This window comes from Ranitomeya variabilis, chromosome 1, assembly GCF_051348905.1.
Source record: "Ranitomeya variabilis isolate aRanVar5 chromosome 1, aRanVar5.hap1, whole genome shotgun sequence".
Classification (NCBI taxonomy): domain Eukaryota; kingdom Metazoa; phylum Chordata; class Amphibia; order Anura; family Dendrobatidae; genus Ranitomeya; species Ranitomeya variabilis.
This window is the reverse complement of record NC_135232.1, coordinates 603,458,942-603,482,129: the sequence shown is the minus strand read 5'-3', so window position 1 is coordinate 603,482,129 and position 23,188 is coordinate 603,458,942. Positions and strand designations below refer to the sequence as shown.

At 43.4% G+C, this 23,188-nt stretch overlaps 1 protein-coding gene across 3 annotated transcripts in view; it reads right to left on the bottom strand.

The window, feature by feature from the left end:
• Positions 1–20,983, bottom strand: part of TMOD4 (tropomodulin 4) — a 50,738-nt gene extending 29,755 nt beyond the window's left edge. Inside the window, exon 1 of one of the 3 annotated variants that reach the window (XM_077259398.1) lies at positions 20,862–20,983. The gene's annotated coding sequence lies outside the window, so the exon portion shown is untranslated. Of the gene's footprint in view, positions 1–1,765; positions 1,903–19,917; positions 19,996–20,861 lie in introns of those variants that run through there. The other 2 variants (XM_077259408.1, XM_077259416.1) reach the window with 2 other exon arrangements.
• Positions 20,984–23,188: the final 2,205 nt, after the last annotated feature.

The window sequence follows — 23,188 nt, the reverse complement described above, 5'->3', positions numbered from 1 at the left end:
TCTTGCCAAAAGCAGTTTTAACCCTGTCCCGGCGGGGGACGCGACAGACATCAGAATGTGAGTATGTAGTGTTTTTTTTTTAACTTTTACAATGGTAACCAGGGTAAATATTGGGTTACTAAGCGCGGCCCTGCACTTAGTAACCAGATGTTTACCCTGGTTACCCGGGTGCTGCAGGGGGACTTCGGCATCATTGAAGACAGTTTCATCTATGCCGAAGGCGTTCCCCTGATCGTTGGTCGCTGGAGAGAGCTGTCAGTGTGACAGCTCCCCAGCAACCACATAACGACTTACCAACGATCACGGCCAGGTCGTATCGCTGGTCGTGATCGTTGGTAAGTCGTTTAGTGTAACGGTACCTTAACTCCACCACCACGTAACATCAGCTGAGATGTTGTTCTACCAAGACTGGTCTTCACAAACACTGCCACCAAAAAACACTAGATCAAACACTAGAATAAAGACCTTATTATGGGTCAAGATGGGATTTATCCAATCAACTATAAGTTGAACGCGATTGACTTATGTCTACCTTCAAAGTTCAAAGCTACGAAACTGTGTAACATCGGCTGAGATCTTGTTCTACCAGGTCTGGTCCTCCTAAAAATGGTCAAAAAAATGTTCTTGCAAGAAACACCTTAATCATGGATGATAGTTAGGATACAGTCCCTCCTCCCTATAACATCAGCTGATATAATGTTCTCCTAGGTCTGGTCCTTACAAAGATGGTCACAAAAAAAAAAAAAAGGATCAGCTTCTTTTAAAGGAAGGTCCAAAAATGTTTACAACACTTTCACCCTGTGAATGGGTTGTGTCTGATATATATCACCATATCGGGAATATCCCAGCATTAGTAAACTTACAATGACATTTCTATGTGGAGGCTACGTAGACTTTGGCCACCATTCAACTGAGACCTATTAGTAGTCCATACCTTAGTCACCCACATTTAAACTCCACCCCTTCAGTTATAGGATAAATCCTTGATTTGACCCTTTAGGCCATATTCACACCTTCAGTATTTGGTCAGTATTTTGCATCAGTATTTGTAAGCCAAGACCAGGAGTGGGTGATAAATGCAGAAGTGGTGATGTGTTTCTATTATACTTTTTCTCTGATTGTTCCACTCCTGGTTTTGGCTTACAAATACTGAGGTAAAATACTGACCAAATACTGAACGTGTGAATGTGGCCTCAAGGCTTTATACACCATACACAACCACACAAACCTCCGCCCCATCTTATCAAGTTGTCCAATTCACTATACCCGGCAGGGGAATGGTTCCAGTCATCTACTGCCGAAAATGCTCTTCACTTTAGTTTCACTGCCATCAAATCTCTATAATCCAGGGAAGCAGCAGCAGAGGTTAGTCCCTGCCGTAATAATAAATGGGCACCAACTGAAGTGGGCATTTACAGCATAGTGCAGATGACCATCGAGAGAAAACTGCCATACAGTACATGAATAACAGTGTACCGTGCATAACATCATAGAGTACCACCATACAGTACATTAATACTGAAATGCAATCCATAACCCCATATAAAGGAAACTACAATACAGTACATTGATAAAAGCAGAATATAATGCTTAACACCCTAGAGGACAAAACATTCAAAAGAAGAGGTAATAATACAGCACGCATGGGTGCATATGGTTCACAGCGCACATTAAAACGGAAGCAAGAACAACCTTAAATGGGCCCCAGTCTCCAGGAACCTATAACAGTAGCCTAACCATATTATGTACAGCTTCATATACACACCAGGCGGGAAACATGCAGGGTCCTGAGTGGAAGATCTTATTAATCCTCCAAATATGAAGAATTTCGAGCACAGACGTCGCTGTAATTATATTGAACTGCATCTGTCTGCAGCAAACAGTTAATCGTCTCTAGGCAGTACACTGACTCAGCAAGGGACACCAAAAGCATGCTGAGATAGTCATCTAAACTGCCAAAGGCCAAGACTGATACCCACAACGCCCAAAATACAGTAGAAGCTTTACTGTGCAGCGTATATATACAGAAACTGAGAAATACACCCAGTAAACAGGACAGGAGAAGTGGTACTGTGCAGTGTGTATATACAGAATAATACAGATACTGAGAATTACACCCAGTATACAGGACTGGAGAAGTGGTACTGTGCAGTGTATATATACAGAATAATACAGATACTGAGAATTACACCCAGTATACAGGACAGGAGAAGTGGTACAGTGCAGTGTATACATACAGAATAATACAGATACTGAGAATTACACCCAGTATACAGGACAGGAGAAGTGGTACTGTGCAGTGTATATATACAGAATAATACATATACTGAGAATTACACCCAGTATACAGGACAGGAGAAGTGGTACTGTGCAGTGTATATACAGTATAATACAGATACTGAGAACTACATCCAGTATATAGGACAGGAGAAGTGGTACTGTGCAGTGTATATATACAGAATAATACAGATACTGAGAATTACACCCAGTATACAGGACAGGAGAAGTGGTACTGTGCAGTGTATATATACAGAATAATACAGATACTGAGAATTACACCCAGTATACAGGACGGGAGAAGTGGTACTGTGCAGTGTATATATACAGAATAATAGAGATACTGAGAATTACACCCAGTATACAGGACAGGAGAAGTGGTACTGTGCAGTGTATATATACAGAATAATACAGATACTGAGAATTACACCCAGTATACAGGACAGGAGAAGTGGTACTGTGCAGTGTATATATACAGAATAATACAGATACTGAGAATTACACCCAGTATACAGGGCAGGAGAAGTGGTACTGTGCAGTGTATACATACAGAATAATACAGATACTGAGAATTACACCCAGTATACAGGACAGGAGAAGTGGTACTGTGCAGTGTATATACAGAATAATACTGATACTGAGAATTACACCCAGTATATAGGACAGGAGAAGTGGTACTGTGCAGGGTATATATACAGAATAATACAGATACTGAGAATTACACCCAGTATACAGGACAGGAGAAGTAGTACTGTGCAGTGTATATATACAGAATAATACAGATACTGAGAATTACACCCAGTATACAGGACAGGAGAAGTGGTACTGTGCAGTGTGTATATACAGAATAATACAGATACTGAGAATTACACCCAGTGTACAGGACAGGAGAAGTGGTACTGTGCAGTGTAGCTATACAGAATAATACAGATACTGAGAATTACACCCAGTATACAGGACAGGAGAAGTGGTACTGTGCAGTGTATATATACAGAATAATACAGGTACTGAGAATTACACCCAGTATACAGGACAGGAGAAGTGGTACTGTGCAGTGTATACATACAGAATAATACAGATACTGAGAATTACACCCAGTATACAGGACAGGAGAAGTGGTACTGTGCAGTGTATATATACAGAATAATACAGATACTGAGAATTACACCCAGCATACAGGACAGGAGAAGTGGTACTGTGCAGTGTGTATATACAGAATAATACAGATACTGAGAATTACACCCAGTATACAGGACAGGAGAAGTGGTACTGTGCAGTGTATATACAGAATAATACAGATACTGAGGATTACACCCAATATACAGGGCAGGAGAAGTGGTACTGTGCAGTGTATATACAGAATAATACAGATACTGAGGATTACACCCAATATACAGGGCAGAAGTGGTACTGTGCAGTGTATATATACAGGATAATACAGATACTGAGAATTACACCCAGTATACAGGACAGGAGAAGTGGTACTGTGCAGTGTATATATACAGAATAATACAGATACTGAGAATTACACCCAGTATACAGGACAGGAGAAGTGGTACTGTGCAGTGTATATATACAGAATAATACAGATACTGAGAATTACACCCAGTATACAGGACAGGAGAAGTGGTACTGTGCAGTGTATATATACAGAATAATACAGATACTGAGAATTACACCCAGTATACAGGACAGGAGAAGTGGTACTGTGCAGTGTATATACAGAATAATACAGATACTGAGAATTACACCCAGTATACAGGACAGGAGGAGTGGTACTGTGCAGTGTATATATACAGAATAATACAGATACTGAGAATTACACCCAATATACAGGACAGGAGAAGTGGTACTGTGCAGTGTATATATACAGAATAATACAGACACTGAGAATTACACCCAGTATACAGGGCAGGAGAACTGGTACTGTGCAGTGTATATATACAGAATAATACATATACTGAGAATTACACCTGGTATACAGGAGCAGTGGTACTGTGCAGTGTATATATACAGAATAATACAGATACTGAGAATTACACCCAGTATACAGGACAGGAGAAGTGGTACTGTGCAGTGTATATATACAGAATAATACACATACTGAGAATTACACCCAGTATACAGGGCAGGAGAAGTGGTACTGTGCAGTGTATATATACGGAATAATACAGATACTGAGGATTACACCCAATATACAGGACAGGAGAAGTGGTACTGTGCAGTGTGTATATACAGAATAATACAGATACCGAGAATTACACCCAGTATACAGGACAGGAGAAGTGGTACTGTGCAGTGTATATATACAGAATAATACAGGTACTGAGAATTACACCCAGAATACAGGGCAGGAGAAGTGGTACTGTGCAGAATATATATACAGAATAATACAGATACTGAGAATTACACCCAGTATACAGGGCAGGAGAAGTGGTACTGTGCAGAATAATACAGATACTGAGAATTACACCCAGTATACAGGACAGGAGAAGTGGTACTGTGCAGTGTATATACAGAATAATACAGATACTGAGAATTACACCCAGTATACAGGACAGGAGAAGTGGTACTGTGCAGTGTATATACAGAATAATACAGATACTGAGAATTACACCCAGTATACAGGACAGGAGAAGTGGTACTGTGCAGTGTATATGCAGCGCCCCAGAGTCCTGGTCGTTGCAGTACTGTGGCTCCGCCGCTAAGGGGGGCTATGGTACGTCTGATGGCACTGAAGGAGTTCATCTGACCAGGTATCACATACACCAATACATTTCACAGTCGGGCCTCCAGGGGGAGCTAAGGGTGCTATTTATTAGGCCACTCCTCACCGTGTGGGTAAACTGGGGGTCAGGCAGGAAGTTAGTTCAGAAAGCTGACTGGGTTGGAACCAGGCAACACCTTGTGGCAGAGGGTGTTGTGTGGGAAGATTCGGTAGGGTCCCTGTCAGGTTTGGGACCCTTACAGTGGCCTGGCCAGCAGAAAGAACGTCACGGGACCGTGCCTGCTCAGCATAGCGGCGGTGCCCAAAGAAAGGATCAGAAGCGAGATATATTGTGCTGAGTGAGAAACGAGATCAAAGCAAGAAGGAGAATACCAGTAGGAGTCGTGCTGTAAGACCGAGGCAACATCCTACTGAGGCGCACAACCGGCGGCCGGAATGCCGAGGAAGTATTCATATATCTAGCTCCAAGCAATACTTCAAACCAACGGCAGGACAGTCAGTCACAGGCGGGCTGTCTCACCTAAATCACCTATGCAGACTTGGGGGGCAACCTGTGGAGAGGGGCGACTCTAGGGTCCCGGAAGAGCTCCGAGCCTACCCGTCATACGGGTGCGTCCCAACCATAACACCGGGAGGGACGGATTAGCAGAACATCATCTAATCGAGTTGTGAGGGAACACGAGAAACAGACAAAACAGTTGTGGGGACTTTCCGTAAGCACAGCAGGGGAGGACCACAACACATAGCGCTAGCAGGAAGGCACAGATTTCCACCTGCAAAGGGAACTCTGGAGGTGCCATCGGACCGGCCGGACTTGCGCAGCCTGGTGAACCGTATTCCGGACTGAGGACCCAGAGACCTTCAGTAAAGAGGTAAAGAGACTGCAACCTGGTGTCCTCGTTATTTACTGCACCGCACCACCACCACTATCCACATCTATTACTGTACGCCCCTCAGCAGGGTCACGGACCGGGTCTAGCCACCGTGACAACCCCAGAGCAGAGACTCAGAGGCCCGGTACCGGGTACCCCTCGGCCCTGCGGCAGTGGGGGCGCTACAACTTGGCGTCACGAACAGGATCTACTTAAGCCTGAGGAATCGGGTCATGTGTGCCTTGGAATTGTGATTTATTGTGCTTGGACTGTACTTTATTGCAAAGACTGTGCTGCGCCATTTGCTGCCAAAATCCGCCGCCATTACAGCGCTGAGGAGAGCGCAGGAGAAGAAGAGGGGCGTGGAGTAGGCGTAGACAAGCTGGAGAGCGCGAACGACGATGGCCGCCCAGTCTAAATATTTCTGTACCGTGAGGACGTGTCCGTCAGCAGCCGAGATCCGCCTCCTGATTCTCAATGGAGGGCGGAGACAACGAAAACTAAACCGCCCACGAAGGAGAGAGCGGGAAAAGAACCAGGAAGTGACTCACGTGGAGGACGCCATGGCCAGCAGCTCAGAACCCGAATGTGGGATGGAAGCAGAAGTCTCCCCCAACTACCCGGATGAGTACTGCAGCCACTACTCCACAGACAACGCTGATCTTTTGCAGGCTGAGATGGGAGACCTGATTCACCAGCTCCTTCAGCTGAACACGGGGGCCCAGGCTCCGCACCAGGTAGCGCCGGAAGGAAGTCCTCTGACATCGGATCCTGTACCACTACCGGAGTTGTTGCTGAGGCCCTCGCGGACACCGCCAGCGGGACCCGCCGCGGAGGAGGAACCTGCATTGGCTGGTGAGTCCGTTGACCCTGTCCCGCCGGCGGAGGGTTTGTTAATAGGTCCCGTTGCGGCACCCCCTCTCCCTGGGACCCATAGACTCCAACGCCTGTTACCATGGGAGGAGGCAACGGGCATGGAACACCGCCTGAAGGCCCCGATCGCGCCAACCACCCTGTTGTGTGAGACCCGTGCGGAGCGCACGGTATACCGCTGAGTGAACCCAGGATCTGACCTCATGGGGTTCCCCGGGGTGAAGACACGGGAAGGGGAGATGGTGCAGGCCCTGAGCTGGGAGGAATACCAGGCCCAGCTGGAACAGCAGTGGAAGGAGAAGGAAAAGGAGTACCAGGCCGGGCTGGAGGCCTACCATCAGAAAGACCTGGCGGTCAAGGACCGGGCCCGCAAGGACCCCACCGCTCACCAGGCCCCGCGCAGGCAGGGCATCATCACCACCTTCAAGCTCCGCGGAGGCTGGGGCTTCATTAAAGAGCCGGGCCTGTATGCGGAGGTGTTTGTAAACCGGAGGGATGTTGAGTCGCACCTCAGAGAGGGCCACCCAGGCCGGGATCTCTACCCGGGGGACGGGGTTAGTTACACCAGGCACTTTGGGGAAAAGGGGTGGTTTGCCCTGAACGTCCACAAGAGGCAGAACCCTGTGGCGCCCCCGATTAAGGTGCCAGTGAAGCTGACCCCTGTAGCAAAGGTGCCCCCATGTGGCCAGCCCATCACCACCAGGACCACTGAGGTCACTCCAACGTGCACTATGGTCAAGACCACAACGTGCAGCATCGTCACCTCAACCACCATTGTGGCCAAGGAGGCGCCTCCTCAGGTGGGTGGTGCTTCTGCTGCACCAGCACTGAAGACAGTGGGTACACAAACCCCCAGATGGGACAGTGCTCCACCTTACGCAGTACCAGGCGGCGGGCAATATCCAAAGGGGTTGCCTCCGCCGGTGCTGCCCCCTGATTGGTTTAAGTAAATATCTGAGCACTTTGCCAATGTAAATAGTTCATTATTTTTCTCTGCTATGTTGCTGCTAAAACCCGTTCAGGGTTAACTCTTAAAGGGATCCCTTTGTTGACCCAGGATCCCTATTGTTTTTGTTTTCTACATTTGCACAAGTTATCAAAGAACTGCTGAATCATGAACAATGCATGATACAAACTCCTTGTACATAGTTGCACCTTCTTAAAGGTGCTCTCTACTGGTTTTATATAAAAGACGGACTCTTTGTGAAGATACGGTTATTGGAACCTGTACTGGAGTCCTTGCTGCATACGGACTTGCAGCTTGAAAAGTTGCACTACCTCATAGAGACTCGGTCCCCTCTTAAAGGGGATGTTCATCGATAGCACTTAAGGAATGATGATGCTTTGAAGGAAGAAGTAATAATGTTGATATGTGAAAGTTAAATGTAACCCATTAGTTAATTGTAAGGAATGTTCAATAATGTTAATAGAAGGATGAGGACAGGAAGTGAACCCGTAGGGGTTAGTGGTGAGTCCTCTTAGGAGCCATATAGGGATGGCTCAGTAATCTCCAACTGAAGGAAAAACATGTTCTATACTGTGTATAGTAGTGGAAGGACAGAAGGCTCGGGCTGAAAGGAGCGGTCCTGTAATAGAAAGGAGAGGCAGTAGGTCTGGAGCCGTTAGGACAGGCGGTCCTGCAGACATAAAGTAAGAGAATGTAGCACAGTTGCTTAAGCCTTATAATGTGTTATAAGAAGGTCTTTAGTGGATTCAGAGTGTACATCCTTAAAGGCAATGTTGAATTAATGTTTAAAATTTTGCACTTAGTAGAATACCCGGTTGGGTAAGAAAAGTTATTTGAAAGTATTTAACCATGTTTGAAACGTTTAAGTGTCCTCACCTCCCATAAAGGGAAGCTCTGTTCAAATATGCTTATTGTTATTGCACTCACAAAAATTGTATGTCTTTTTGCTGACATGTATTGTTGTTTTCTTCCCAGTCCCGGAGTACTGGATTTAACCGGGGGGGGGGGGGGGGGGGAGTGCAGCGCCCCAGAGTCCTGGTCGTTGCAGTACTGTGGCCCCGCCGCTAAGGGGGGCTATGGTACGTCTGATGGCACTGAAGGAGTTCATCTGACCAGGTATCACATACACCAATACATTTCACAGTCGGGCCTCCAGGGGGAGCTAAGGGTGCTATTTATTAGGCCACTCCTCACCGTGTGGGTAAACTGGGGGTCAGGCAGGAAGTTAGTTCAGAAAGCTGACTGGGTTGGAACCAGGCAACACCTTGTGGCAGAGGGTGTTGTGGGGGAAGATTCGGTAGGGTCCCTGTCAGGTTTGGGACCCTAACAGTGGCCTGGCTACCAGAAAGAACGTCACGGGACCGTGCCTGCTCAGCATAGCGGCGGTGCCCAAAGAAAGGATCAGAAGCGAGATATATTGTGCTGAGTGAGAAACGAGATCAAAGCAAGAAGGAGAATACCAGTAGGAGTCGTGCTGTAAGACCAAGGCAACATCCTACTGAGGCGCACAACCGGCGGCCGGAACGCCGAGGAAGTATTCATATATCTAGCTCCAAGCAATACTTCAAACCAACGGCAGGACAGTCAGTCACAGGCGGGCTGTCTCACCTAAATCACCTATGCAGACTTGGGGGGCAACCTGTGGAGAGGGGCGACTCTAGGGTCCCGGAAGAGCTCCGAGCCTACCCGTCATACGGGTGCGTCCCAACCATAACACCGGGAGGGACGGATTAGCAGAACATCATCTAATCGAGTTGTGAGGGAACACGAGAAACAGACACAACAGTTGTGGGGACTTTCCGTAAGCACAGCAGGGGAGGACCACAACACATAGCGCTAGCAGGAAGGCACAGATTTCCACCTGCAAAAGGAACTCTGGAGGTGCCATCGGACCGGCCGGACTTGCGCAGCCTGGTGAACCGTATTCCGGACTGAGGACCCAGAGACCTTCAGTAAAGAGGTAAAGAGACTGCAACCTGGTGTCCTCGTTATTTACTGCACCGTACCACCACCACTATCCACATCTATTACTGTACGCCCCTCAGCAGGGTCACGGACCGGGTCTAGCCACCGTGACAACCCCAGAGCAGAGACTCAGAGGCCCGGTACCGGGTACCCCTCGGCCCTGCGGCAGTGTGGGCACTACATATATATACAGAATAATACAGTAACTGAGAATTACACCCAGTATACAGGGCAGGAGAAGTGGTACTGTGCAGTGTATATATACAGAATAATACAGATACTGAGGATTACACCCAATATACAGGACAGGAGAAGTGGTACTGTGCAGTGTATATATACAGAATAATACAGATACTGAGAATTACACCCAGTATACAGGACAGGAGAAGTGGTACTGTGCAGTGTATATATACAGAATAATACAGATACTGAGAATTACACCCAGTATACAGGACAGGAGAAGTGGTACTGTGCAGTGTATATACAGAATAATACAGATACTGAGGATTACACCCAATATACAGGACAGGAGAAGTGGTACTGTGCAGTGTATATATACAGAATAATACAGATACTGAGGATTACACCCAATATACAGGACAGGAGAAGTGGTACTGTGCAGTGTGTATATACAGAATAATACAGATACTGAGAATTACACCCAGTATACAGGACAGGAGAAGTGGTACTGTGCAGTGTATATATACAGAATAATACAGGTACTGAGAATTACACCCAGTATACAGGGCAGGAGAAGTGGTACTGTGCAGAATATATATACAGAATAATACAGATACTGAGAATTACACCCAGTATACAGGACAGGAGATGTGGTACTGAACAGTGTGTATATATACAGAATAATACAGATACTGAGGATTACACCCAGTATACAGGACAGGAGAAGTGGTACTGTGCAGTGTATATATACAGAATAATACAGATACTGAGAATTACACCCAGTATACAGGGCAGGAGAAGTGGTACTGTGCAGTGTATATATACAGAATAATACAGATACTGAGAATTACACCCAGTATACAGGGCAGGAGAAGTGGTACTGTGCAGAATAATACAGATACTGAGAATTACACCCAGTATACAGGACAGGAGATGTGGTACTGAACAGTGTGTATATATACAGAATAATACAGATACTGAGGATTACACCCAGTATACAGGACAGGAGAAGTGGTACTGTGCAGTGTATATATACAGAATAATACAGATAATGAGAATTACACCCAGTATACAGGACAGGAGAAGTGGTACTGTGCAGTGTGTATATACAGAATAATACAGATACTGAGAATTACACCCAGTATACAGGACAGGAGAAGTGGTACTGAGCAGTGTGTATATATACAGAATAATACAGATACTGAGGATTACACCCAGTATACAGGACAGGAGAAGTGGTACTGTGCAGTGTATATATACAGAATAATACAGATACTGAGAATTACACCCAGTATACAGGACAGGAGAAGTCGTACTGAGCAGTGTGTATATATACAGAATAATACAGATACTGAGGATTACACCCAGTATACAGGACAGGAGAAGTGGTACTGTGCAGTGTATATATACAGAATAATACAGATACTGAGAATTACACCCAGTATACAGGACAGGAGAAGTGGTACTGTGCAGTGTATATACAGAATAATACAGATACTGAGGATTACACCCAATATACAGGACAGGAGAAGTGGTACTGTGCAGTGTATATATACAGAATAATACAGATACTGAGAATTACACCCAGTATACAGGACAGGAGAAGTGGTACTGTGCAGTGTATATATACAGAATAATACAGATACTGAGGATTACACCCAGTATACAGGACAGGAGAAGTGGTACTGTCCAGTGTATATATACAGAATAATACAGATACTGAGAATTACACCCAGTATACAGGACAGGAGAAGTGGTACTGTGCAGTGTATATACAGAATAATACAGATACTGAGGATTACACCCAATATACAGGACAGGAGAAGTGGTACTGTGCAGTGTATATATACAGAATAATACAGATACTGAGAATTACACCCAGTATACAGGACAGGAGAAGTGGTACTGTGCAGTGTATATATACAGAATAATATAGATACTGAGAATTACACCCAGTATACAGGGCAGGAGAAGTGGTACTGTGCAGTGTGTATATACAGAATAATACAGATACTGAGAATTACACCCAGTATACAGGACAGGAGAAGTGGTACTGTGCAGTGTATATATACAGAATAATACAGATACTGAGAATTACACCCAGTACACAGGACAGGAGAAGTGGTACTGTGCAGTGTATATATACAGAATAACACAGATACAGAGAATTACACCCAGTATACAGGACAGGAGAAGTGGTACTGTGCAGTGTATATATACAGAATAATACAGATACAGAGAATTACACCCAGTATACAGGACAGGGGAAGTGGTACTGTGCAGTGTATATATACAGAATAATACAGATACTGAGAATTACACCCAGTACACAGGACAGGAGAAGTGGTACTGTGCAGTGTATATATACAGAATAACACAGATACAGAGAATTACACCCAGTATACAGGACAGGAGAAGTGGTACTGTGCAGTGTATATATACAGAATAATACAGATACTGAGGATTACACCCAGTATACAGGACAGGAGAAGTGGTACTGTGCAGTGTATATATATACAGAATAATACAGATACTGAGAATTACACCCTGTATACAGGACAGGAGAAGTGGTACTGTGCAGTGTGTATATGCAGAATAATACAGATACTGAGAATTACACCCAGTATACAGGACAGGAGAAGTGGTACTGTGCAGTGTATATATACAGAATAATACAGATACTGAGAATTACACCCAGTATACAGGAAAGGAGAAGTGGTACTGTGCAGTGTATATATATACAGAATAATACAGATACTGAGAATTACACCCTGTATACAGGACAGGAGAAGTGGTACTGTGCAGTGTGTATATGCAGAATAATACAGATACTGAGAATTACACCCAGTATACAGGACAGGAGAAGTGGTACTGTGCAGTGTATATATACAGAATAATTCAGATACTGAGAATTACACCCAATATACAGGACAGGAGAAGTTGTACTGTGCAGTGTATATATACAGATACTGAGAATTACACCCAGTATACAGGACAGGAGAAGTGGTACTGTGCAGTGTATATACAGAATAATACAGACACTGAGAATTACACCCAGTATACAGGACTGGAGAAGTGGTACTGTGCAGTGTATATATATACAGATACTGAGAATTACACCCAGTATACAGGACAGGAGAAGTGGTACTGAGCAGTGTGTATATATACAGAATAATACAGATACTGAGGATTACACCCAGTATACAGGACAGGAGAAGTGGTACTGTGCAGTGTATATATACAGAATAATACAGATACTGAGAATTACACCCAGTATACAGGACAGGAGAAGTGGTACTGTGCAGTGTATATATGCAGAATAATACAGATACTGAGAATTACACCCAGTATACAGGACAGGAGAAGTGGTACTGTGCAGTGTATATATACAGAATAATTCAGATACTGAGAATTACACCCAATATACAGGACAGGAGAAGTTGTACTGTGCAGTGTATATATACAGATACTGAGAATTACACCCAGTATACAGGACAGGAGAAGTGGTACTGTGCAGGGTATATATACAGAATAATACATATACTGAGAATTACACCCAGTATACAGGACAGGAGAAGTGGTACTGTGCAGTGTATATATGCAGAATAATACAGATACTGAGAATTACACCCAGTATACAGGACAGGAGAAGTGGTACTGTGCAGTGTATATATACAGAATAATGCAGATACTGAGAATTACACCCAGTATACAGGACAGGAGAAGTGGTACTGTGCAGTGTATATATACAGAATAATACAGATACTGAGAATTACACCCAGTATACAGGACAGGAGAAGTGGTACTGTGCAGTGTATATATACAGAATAATACAAATACTGAGAATTACACCCAGTATACAGGACAGGAGAAGTGGTAGTGTGCAGTGTATATATACAGAACTAGATTGTGGCCCGATTCTAACGCATCGGGTATTCTAGAATATGCATGTCCCCGTAGTATATGGACAATGATGATTCCAGAATTCGCGGCAGACTGTGCCCGTCGCTGATTGGTCGAGGCAACCTTTATGACATCATCGTCGCCATGGCAACCATTATGACATCTACGTCGATACTGTGCCCGTCGCTGATTGGTCGAGGCCTGGCGGCCTCGACCAGAGACGCGGGTTTTCCATTATGACATCATCGTCGCCATGCTGCGCCTGTCGCTGATTTGTCGAGGCCTGGCGGCCTCGACCAATCAGAGTCACTGGATTTCCAGGACAGACAGACAGAAAGACAGACAGACAGAAAGACAGACAGACGGAAAAACCCTTAGACAATTATATATATAGATAATACAGATACTGAGAATTACACCCATTATACAGGACAGGAGAAGTGGTACTGTGCAGTGTATATATACAGAATAATACAGATACTGAGAATTACACCCAGTATACAGGACAGGAGAAGTGGTACTGTGCAGTGTATATATACAGAATAATACAGATACTGAGAATTACACCCAGTATACAGGACAGGAGAAGTGGTACTGTGCAGTGTATATATACAGAATAATACAGATACTGAGAATTACACCCAGTATACAGGACAGGAGAAGTGGCACTGTGCAGTGTATATATATATATACAGAATAATACAGATACTGAGAATTACACCCAGTATACAGGACAGGAGAAGTGGTACTGTGCAGTGTATATATATATACAGAATAATACAGATACTGAGAATTACACCCAGTATACAGGACAGGAGAAGTGGTACTGTGCAGTGTATATATACAGAATAATACAGATACTGAGAATTACACCCAGTATACAGGACAGGAGAAGTGGTACTGTGCAGTGTATATATATATACAGAATAATACAGATACTGAGAATTACACCCAGTATACAGGACAGGAGAAGTGGTACTGTGCAGTGTATATATACAGAATAATACAGATGCTGAGAATTACACCCAGTATACAGGACAGGAGAAGTGGTACTGTGCAGTGTATATATACAGAATAATACAGATACTGAGAATTACACCCAGTATACAGGACAGGAGAAGTGGCACTGTGCAGTGTATATATACAGAATAATACAGATACTGAGAATTACACCCAGTATACAGGACAGGAGAAGTGGTACTGTGCAGTGTATATATACAGAATAATACAGATACTGAGAATTACACCCAGTATACAGGACAGGAGAAGTGGTACTGTGCAGTGTATATACAGTGGGGCAAAAAAGTATTTAGTCAGTCAGCAATAGTGCAAGTTCCACCACTTAAAAAGATGAGAGGCGTCTGTAATTTACATCATAGGTAGACCTCAACTATGGGAGACAAACTGAGAAAAAAAATCCAGAAAATCACATTGTCTGTTTTTTTTATCATTTTATTTGCATTTTATGGTGGAAAATAAGTATTTGGTCAGAAACAAAATTTCATCTCAATACTTTGTAATATATCCTTTGTTGGCAATGACAGAGGTCAAACGTTTTCTGTAAGTCTTCACAAGGTTGCCACACACTGTTGTTGGTATGTTGGCCCATTCCTCCATGCAGATCTCCTCTAGTGCAGTGATGTTTTTGGCTTTTCGCTTGGCAACACGGACTTTCAACTCCCTCCAAAGGTTTTCTATAGGGTTGAGATCTGGAGACTGGCTAGGCCACTCCAGGACCTTGAAATGCTTCTTACGAAGCCACGCCTTCGTTGCCCTGGCGGTGTGCTTTGGATCATTGTCATGTTGAAAGACCCAGCCACGTTTCATCTTCAATGCCCTTGCTGATGGAAGGAGGTTTGCACTCAAAATCTCACGATATATGGCCCCATTCATTCTTTCATGTACCCGGATCAGTCGTCCTGGCCCCTTTGCAGAGAAACAGCCCCAAAGCATGATGTTTCCACCACCATGCTTTACAGTAGGTATGGTGTTTGATGGATGCAACTCAGTATTCTTTTTCCTCCAAACACGACAAGTTGTGTTTCTACCAAACAGTTCCAGTTTGGTTTCATCAGACCATAGGACATTCTCCCAAAACTCCTCTGGATCATCCAAATGCTCTCTAGCAAACTTCAGACGGGCCTGGACATGTACTGGCTTAAGCAGTGGGACACGTCTGGCACTGCAGGATCTGAGTCCATGGTGGCGTAGTGTGTTACTTATGGTAGGCCTTGTTACATTGGTCCCAGCTCTCTGCAGTTCATTCGCTAGGTCCCCCCGCATGGTTCTGGGATTTTTGCTCACCGTTCTTGTGATCATTCTGACCCCACGGGGTGGGATTTTGCGTGGAGCCCCAGATCGAGGGAGATTATCAGTGGTCTTGAATGTCTTCCATTTTCTAATTATTGCTCCCACTGTTGATTTCTTCACTCCAAGCTGGTTGGCTATTGCAGATTCAGTCTTCCCAGCCTGGTGCAGGGCTACAATTTTGTTTCTGGTGTCCTTTGACAGCTCTTTGGTCTTCACCATAGTGGAGTTTGGAGTCAGACTGTTTGAGGGTGTGCACAGGTGTCTTTTTATACTGATAACAAGTTTAAACAGGTGCCATTACTACAGGTAATGAGTGGAGGAAAGAGGAGACTCTTAAAGAAGAAGTTACAGGTCTGTGAGAGCCAGAAATCTTGATTGTTTGTTTCTGACCAAATACTTATTTTCCACCATAAAATGCAAATAAAATGATTAAAAAAAACAGACAATGTGATTTTCTGGATTTTTTTTTCTCAGTTTGTCTCCCATAGTTGAGGTCTACCTATGATGTAAATTACAGACGCCTCTCATCTTTTTAAGTGGTGGAACTTGCACTATTGCTGACTGACTAAATACTTTTTTGCCCCACTGTATACAGAATAATACAGATACTGAGAATTACACCCAGTATACAGGACAGGAGGAGTGGTACTGTGCAGTGTATATATACAGAATAATACAGATACTGAGAATTACACCCAGTATACAGGACAGGAGAAGTGGTACTGTGCAGTGTATATATACAGAATAATACAGATACTGAGAATTACACCCAGTATACAGGACAGGAGAAGTGGTACTGTGCAGTGTATATATACAGAATAATACAGATACTGAGAATTACACCCAGTATACAGGACAGGAGAAGTGGTACTGTGCAGTGTATATATACAGAATAATACAGATACTGAGAATTACACCCAGTATACAGGACAGGAGAAGTGGTACTGTGCAGTGTATATATACAGAATAATACAGATACTGAGAATTACACCCAGTATACAGGACAGGAGAACTGGTACTGTGCAGTGTGTATATATACAGAATAATACAGATACTGAGAATTACACCCAGTATACAGGACAGGAGAAGTGGTACTGTGCAGTGTATATATACAGAATAATACATATACTGAGAATTACACCCAGTATACAGGACAGGAGAAGTGGTATTGTGCAGTGTATATATATAGAATAATACAGATACTGAGAATTACACCCAGTATACAGGACAGGAGAAGTGGTACTGTGCAGTGTATATATATAGAATAATACAGATACTGAGAATTACACCCAGTATACAGGACAGGAGGAGTGGTACTGTGCAGTGTATATATACAGAATAATACAGATACTGAGAATTACACCCAGTATACAGGACAGGAGAAGTGGTACTGTGCAGTGTGTGTATATACAGAATAATACAGATACTGAGAATTACACCCAGTATACAGGACAGGAGAAGTGGTACTGTGCAGTGTGTATATACAGAATAATACAGATACTGAGAATTACACCCAGTATACGGGACAGGAGAAGTGGTACTGTGCAGTGTATATATACAGAATAATACAGATACTGAGAATTACACCCAGTATACAGGACAGGAGAAGTGGTACTGTGCAGTGTATATATACAGAATAATACAGATACTGAGAATTACACCCAGTATACAGGACAGGAGAAGTGGTACTGTGCAGTGTGTATATACAGAATAATACAGATACTGAGAATTACACCCAGTATACGGGACAGGAGAAGTGGTACTGTGCAGTGTATATATACAGAATAATACAGATACTGAGAATTACACCCAGTATACAGGACAGGAGAAGTGGTACTGTGCAGTGTATATATACAGAATAATACAGATACTGAGAATTACACCCAGTATACAGGACAGGAGAAGTGGTACTGTGCAGTGTGTATATATACAGAATAATACAGATACTGAGAATTACACCCAGTATACAGGACAGGAGAAGTGGTACTGTGCAGTGTATATATACAGAATAATACAGATACTGAGAATTACACCCAGTATACAGGACAGGAGAAGTGGTACTGTGCAGTATATATATACAGAATAATACAGATACTGAGAATTACACCCAGTATACAGGACAGGAGAAGTGGTACTGTGCAGTGTATATATACAGAATAATACAGATACTGAGAATTACACCCAGTATACGGGACAGGAGAAGTGGTACTGCACAGGGGTATCTCAGTTCTTTAAGTACATGTATTGGACTCAGAAAAAAACGGGCAAGTGTAACGGAGCCGAAACACATAAAATAGTTTTCAGCTGAACAAAGGAGACTCATGTGGCAACAAGTTAGCTCTGGATTGGATGTCAGTTTATACTGCTCTATCCTTTTGTTCTCCATACCCCTCTGAGATGGCACAAGACCCTATCAGAAGGCTATCCATCAGGGACAGTGTGATAGGACAAGGCTCTGCTGGACATAGTTGTGTTTTGGCACCATGCGGATGTGACATGGCAGCGGGACTCCCCAACTACAGGACTGTAATAAGCCACACCATCATCTATTATATCCTCTCCACTAATCTAAGGAAATCCCAGGCCCCGCACTTTGTGGCCCCACAGGGAGGCATCAGCTTTTACCATCACAGAAGGTTAGTGGGATATTTTAGGGTTTGCCCCCAGTTTCACCTCACAAGGGGGTTGTGAAGCTTTGTGGACACACAATGTGCAGGACGGAAAGAACTGAACGGAGCAAAGGAGCGACAGCCACAGCAGCACCTGTCAGTCATATAACCCCCAGCACCCACCGCAAGAGGGCTTCTGAGACCCTGCAAGTGCCCCCCGACCAGGCTTATTCATAATACCCGGCTGTGGGTCAACTATCACTCCAATTAAATGTTATGTACCACGTATTTAATCCTATCCTGTGTGATACTGTCCGCTGAGCTGTGTATCTATTCCTATCCTGTGTGATACTGCCTGCTGAGCTGTGTATCTAATCCTCTCCTGTGTGATACAGTCTGCTGAGCTGTGTATCTAATCCAATCCTGTGTGATACTGCTGAGCTGTGTATCTAATCCAATCCTGTGTGATACTGCTGAGCTGTGTATCTAATCCTATCCTGTGTGATACTGTCTGCTGAGCTGTGTATTTAATCCCATCATGTGTGATACTGTCTGCTGAGCCGTGTATCTAATCCCATCCTGTGTGATACTGACTGCTGAGCTGTGTATCTAATCCTATCCTGTGTGATACTGTCTGCTGAGCATCTAATCCTATCACGTGGGATACCGTTGGCTGAGCTGTGTATCTAATCCCATCATGTGGGATACCGTTGGCTGAGCTGTGTATCTAATCCCATCATGTGGGATACCGTTGGCTGAGCCGTGTATCTAATCCCATCATGTGGGATACCGTTGGCTGAGCCATGTATCTAATCCCATCATGTGGGATACCGTTGGCTGAGCCGTGTATCTAATCCCATCATGTGGGATACCGTTGGCTGAGCCATGTATCTAATCCCATCATGTGGGATACCGTTGGCTGAGCCGTGTATCTAATCCCATCATGTGGGATACCGTTGGCTGAGCCGTGTATCTAATCCCATCATGTGGGATACCGTTGGAGGAGCTTTACAGAAGTGACGGGGATGCCGCCATTTATCAGTCAGGTCTGAGGATATGGCTGCTGGGTGAATTACCCGGGACATGCTGCCCAGAGCTGGAGATTATCACTTTCCATCTGCACCGCTGCGTCCAAAGAGGTCACCCCCCCGACTATTAACCCATTGAGTGTCATGGTCAACATCTGTCGCCCCCTCAGATAACGACGCGTTAAAGTGGCAGAAATCTACTAACGCCAAACACATCAGCGACACAAATCTCTCCCTCAGTTCGTCACAATGTATCGGTGCAGATTCAACACTGCGACAAAGCCACAGATGAATGTACCAATCACACAGCAGGTTTCATTTTGGCAGAGCACTTTAAGAATTGTAAGCTGGGCTCTGATTGGTTGCAATGGGTAAAGGCAGGGTTTTACTGTGACAAACACTGTCCATAGCAACCAATCACAGAGCAGCTTTCATTTTACCAGGGTCATTTTAAAACTAAAAGCAGAGCTCTGATTGATTGCTACAGCCAACTAAAGACGGTAGTGATAAATGGAGGGGGATCTCTCCCCACACTGGCAGTATATATTACCACCTGTCTGAGTCCAATCCCCCGAGGGGGGCCCTTGTTAAAAATAATCCCCCGAGCAAGGCCCTGTAAGACAATCCAGCAGCTGCATTGAGAGCCCAGCGCTTGCTACATAGGGATTTTTACTGTAAGGACGGTGACATACACCAAGATTTACACCATTAAGGTGCATTTGTAGAAGTACAAGTCCCAAAATATATATATTGGGAGAATAAAAAGAAATTAAAAAAATACAAAAATAGGTAATGGATTCAGGAGGTAAAATACGAGCTCTGGTCCAGGAATATCAGTCAAAGGTGGCGCAGAGGGGTCACGGGACCCTAAAAATGCCATATTTTTGGCATCACACTCCCCACTAATATTTCACCATATTCATAGATCTCAAACCAAAAATAAAATGCAAAAAAATTGAAAAAAACTTTGAACAACATAGATCTGAAGGGATTTTCTTAATCGTCTAAAAATAATTAAAAGAAAATAAATAAAAAACCCGACAAATTATAAACTTGTAAAATATAAAAACGCGACTGGGGAAAGACACAAACAGGAAAAAATAAGAAGCAAAAAAACTAAATTTGGGATCCTAAAATGAGCACGCTTACCTTGTCACTCTCCTGCCTGCTGTGTCAGGGGGGTCTGAGGAAGCCTCATAAGGGGATAGTTTGGGAAGGGGTGTGACCCTGCTGTCATTAGGCTACAGCTGGCGTCTAAATTTTCATGTGCCCCTGCAGACACCTAGTGGGCGCTTACTGTTAACAACACCCTGCACACCCAATGACCAGCTAAAAAAAATATTCTTAGGCATTTTGACCGACTCTGAAGATTTGCATGTCTGAGTCTGAATTGTAGTGAAGAAGAGCTACATAATAAGATTTTAGACAAATTAAATTTTTTATATCATGGTGCATTTGGTTAAAAAATTGCATTATTTACAATAAAATAATTTGATAAAATAAGTTACCCTAGAGTAAAAAAAATAAATAAAAAAAACAGTATTGAGATATAATAAATGAAAATGAAAATAAATGACAATAAAATAAACAAAATTGATCAAAAAGTTTGGAATTTAATTTTTTTTCAAAAAGAAAATTGTATTAAGTTTTAATAAATTAAAATGAAAATAAATTTGGAAAAAGTGTAAGATTTGCTCACCTGAAATTTGTTTCCTGGAGTCCATAGGCAACACATAATGGGGTAATAGCTAATTAATTTAACTAATTAACCACAAGTAATCGACCACTCCCCTATCCTACACAATAAAGGGAGTCTCACAACCACGTATGTCCATGCCTGCGGACCCCAGGGAATGGACATTTCAGTTTTACACTTTCCTGGACGTCCTACATAATGGGGTTTGTAAAGCAATAATCTTATTTTAGGGTAGTGAACAGGAGCCAACTGCTTGCCCTAGCACGCTTTTGCTGAAGGCTTAACGATGTTGAAGTTGGTTTCTTATTTGGCAATTTCTTTTTTTTTTGCTTTTTACAGGCTGAATGACAAAAATAAAAAATTACAACAATAAAATGCAATGCAGCGAGGCGCCCTGATGTGAATAAGCTTAAAAGCAGCTACAAAAGTTAAAAACCTGGCACAAAAATGGGCCCCGAAAGGCGTTATTGAAAGGGTTAAGTGACTTTGGGCCACTGATCTCACACTGCAGACAGATATATCAGGGCCCTCCATTTCAAATTCAGATCACTCCAGCCCAAATGGGTCCTGGATATCAGAACGGACATCTAAGTGGGCATATAGCCAATTTTCACAGATTTGAATTAGTAACTGGTGTTTAGGGAACTGCATCTATGGTGGAAGTTAAGGTTCCTAAAACATTCACTGCTTATCTCATGGTGAGATCAGTGGTTAGCACTGCAGCCTTGTAGCGCTGGGGTCCCGAGTTCAAATCCCAGCCAGGACAACATCTGCAAGGAGTTTGTATGTTCTCCCCGTGTTTGCGTGGGTTTCCTCCGGGTACTCCGGTTACCTCCCACACTCCAAAGACATACTGATAGGGAATCTAGATTGTGAGCCCTAATGGGGACAGTGATGATAATGTATGTACAGCGCTGCGGAATATGATAGTGCTATGTAAGCAAAGCATAATAAATATATAAATAAATGGTGACTTGAGAGCTGTGGATCAGATGTGCTTTATGATGATTTAGCTTGAGAATTCTTTCTTCGCATAGCCTGATTGATAGGTCATGCAAATTGATAATAAACCCCAGAAACATTAGCTTCTTTGAGGGCGAGAGCTAGGACATGGCTTAATTGATCAGAAACCAATGGGACATAAGAAGTTATCTGGAGATGATTCCTCAACTCCTTCTCAGATGAAGCTTTCACCAACGAGTTGTCAAGATATGGAATGACATACAGTACTACATACATGCAACATACATACTACATACATGCAACAAACATACATGCAACATACTACATACATAGATAGATATATGGCTAGTTAGGCTACTTTAACATATCAGTTTTTTTCCATCAGGCAGGATCCGGCGAATTGTTGAAAAAACGGATCCGTTGCAAATAGTGAAAAACTGATGCAACTGATCCGTTTTTCTTTTTAGAGAGAGAGAACGGAAAATGTGCATGATTTCAATGGAAAAATGCATGAAAAACCGGATTCGGAGGCCGGATTCATCATTTCACATCTCAGTTTCATACGTTTTTCGCAGGATCCGTCGCTGGGAGATTTTTCGCAGGACAGAAAAAAACTTTCCTCTGTACGTTTTCTCCATCCGGCGGAAACAGTTTTTTTTTACAGATTCGGCAAAAAACGGATGAAACGTGAGGCCATCAGGCGCTAATACAACTCTATGAGAAAAAAAAACATCCGTTTTTTTCAAAACTCGACGAATTATGTCTGACGGAAAAAACCTAATGTGTGAAAGTAGCCTTACTATCCATATATCTATCT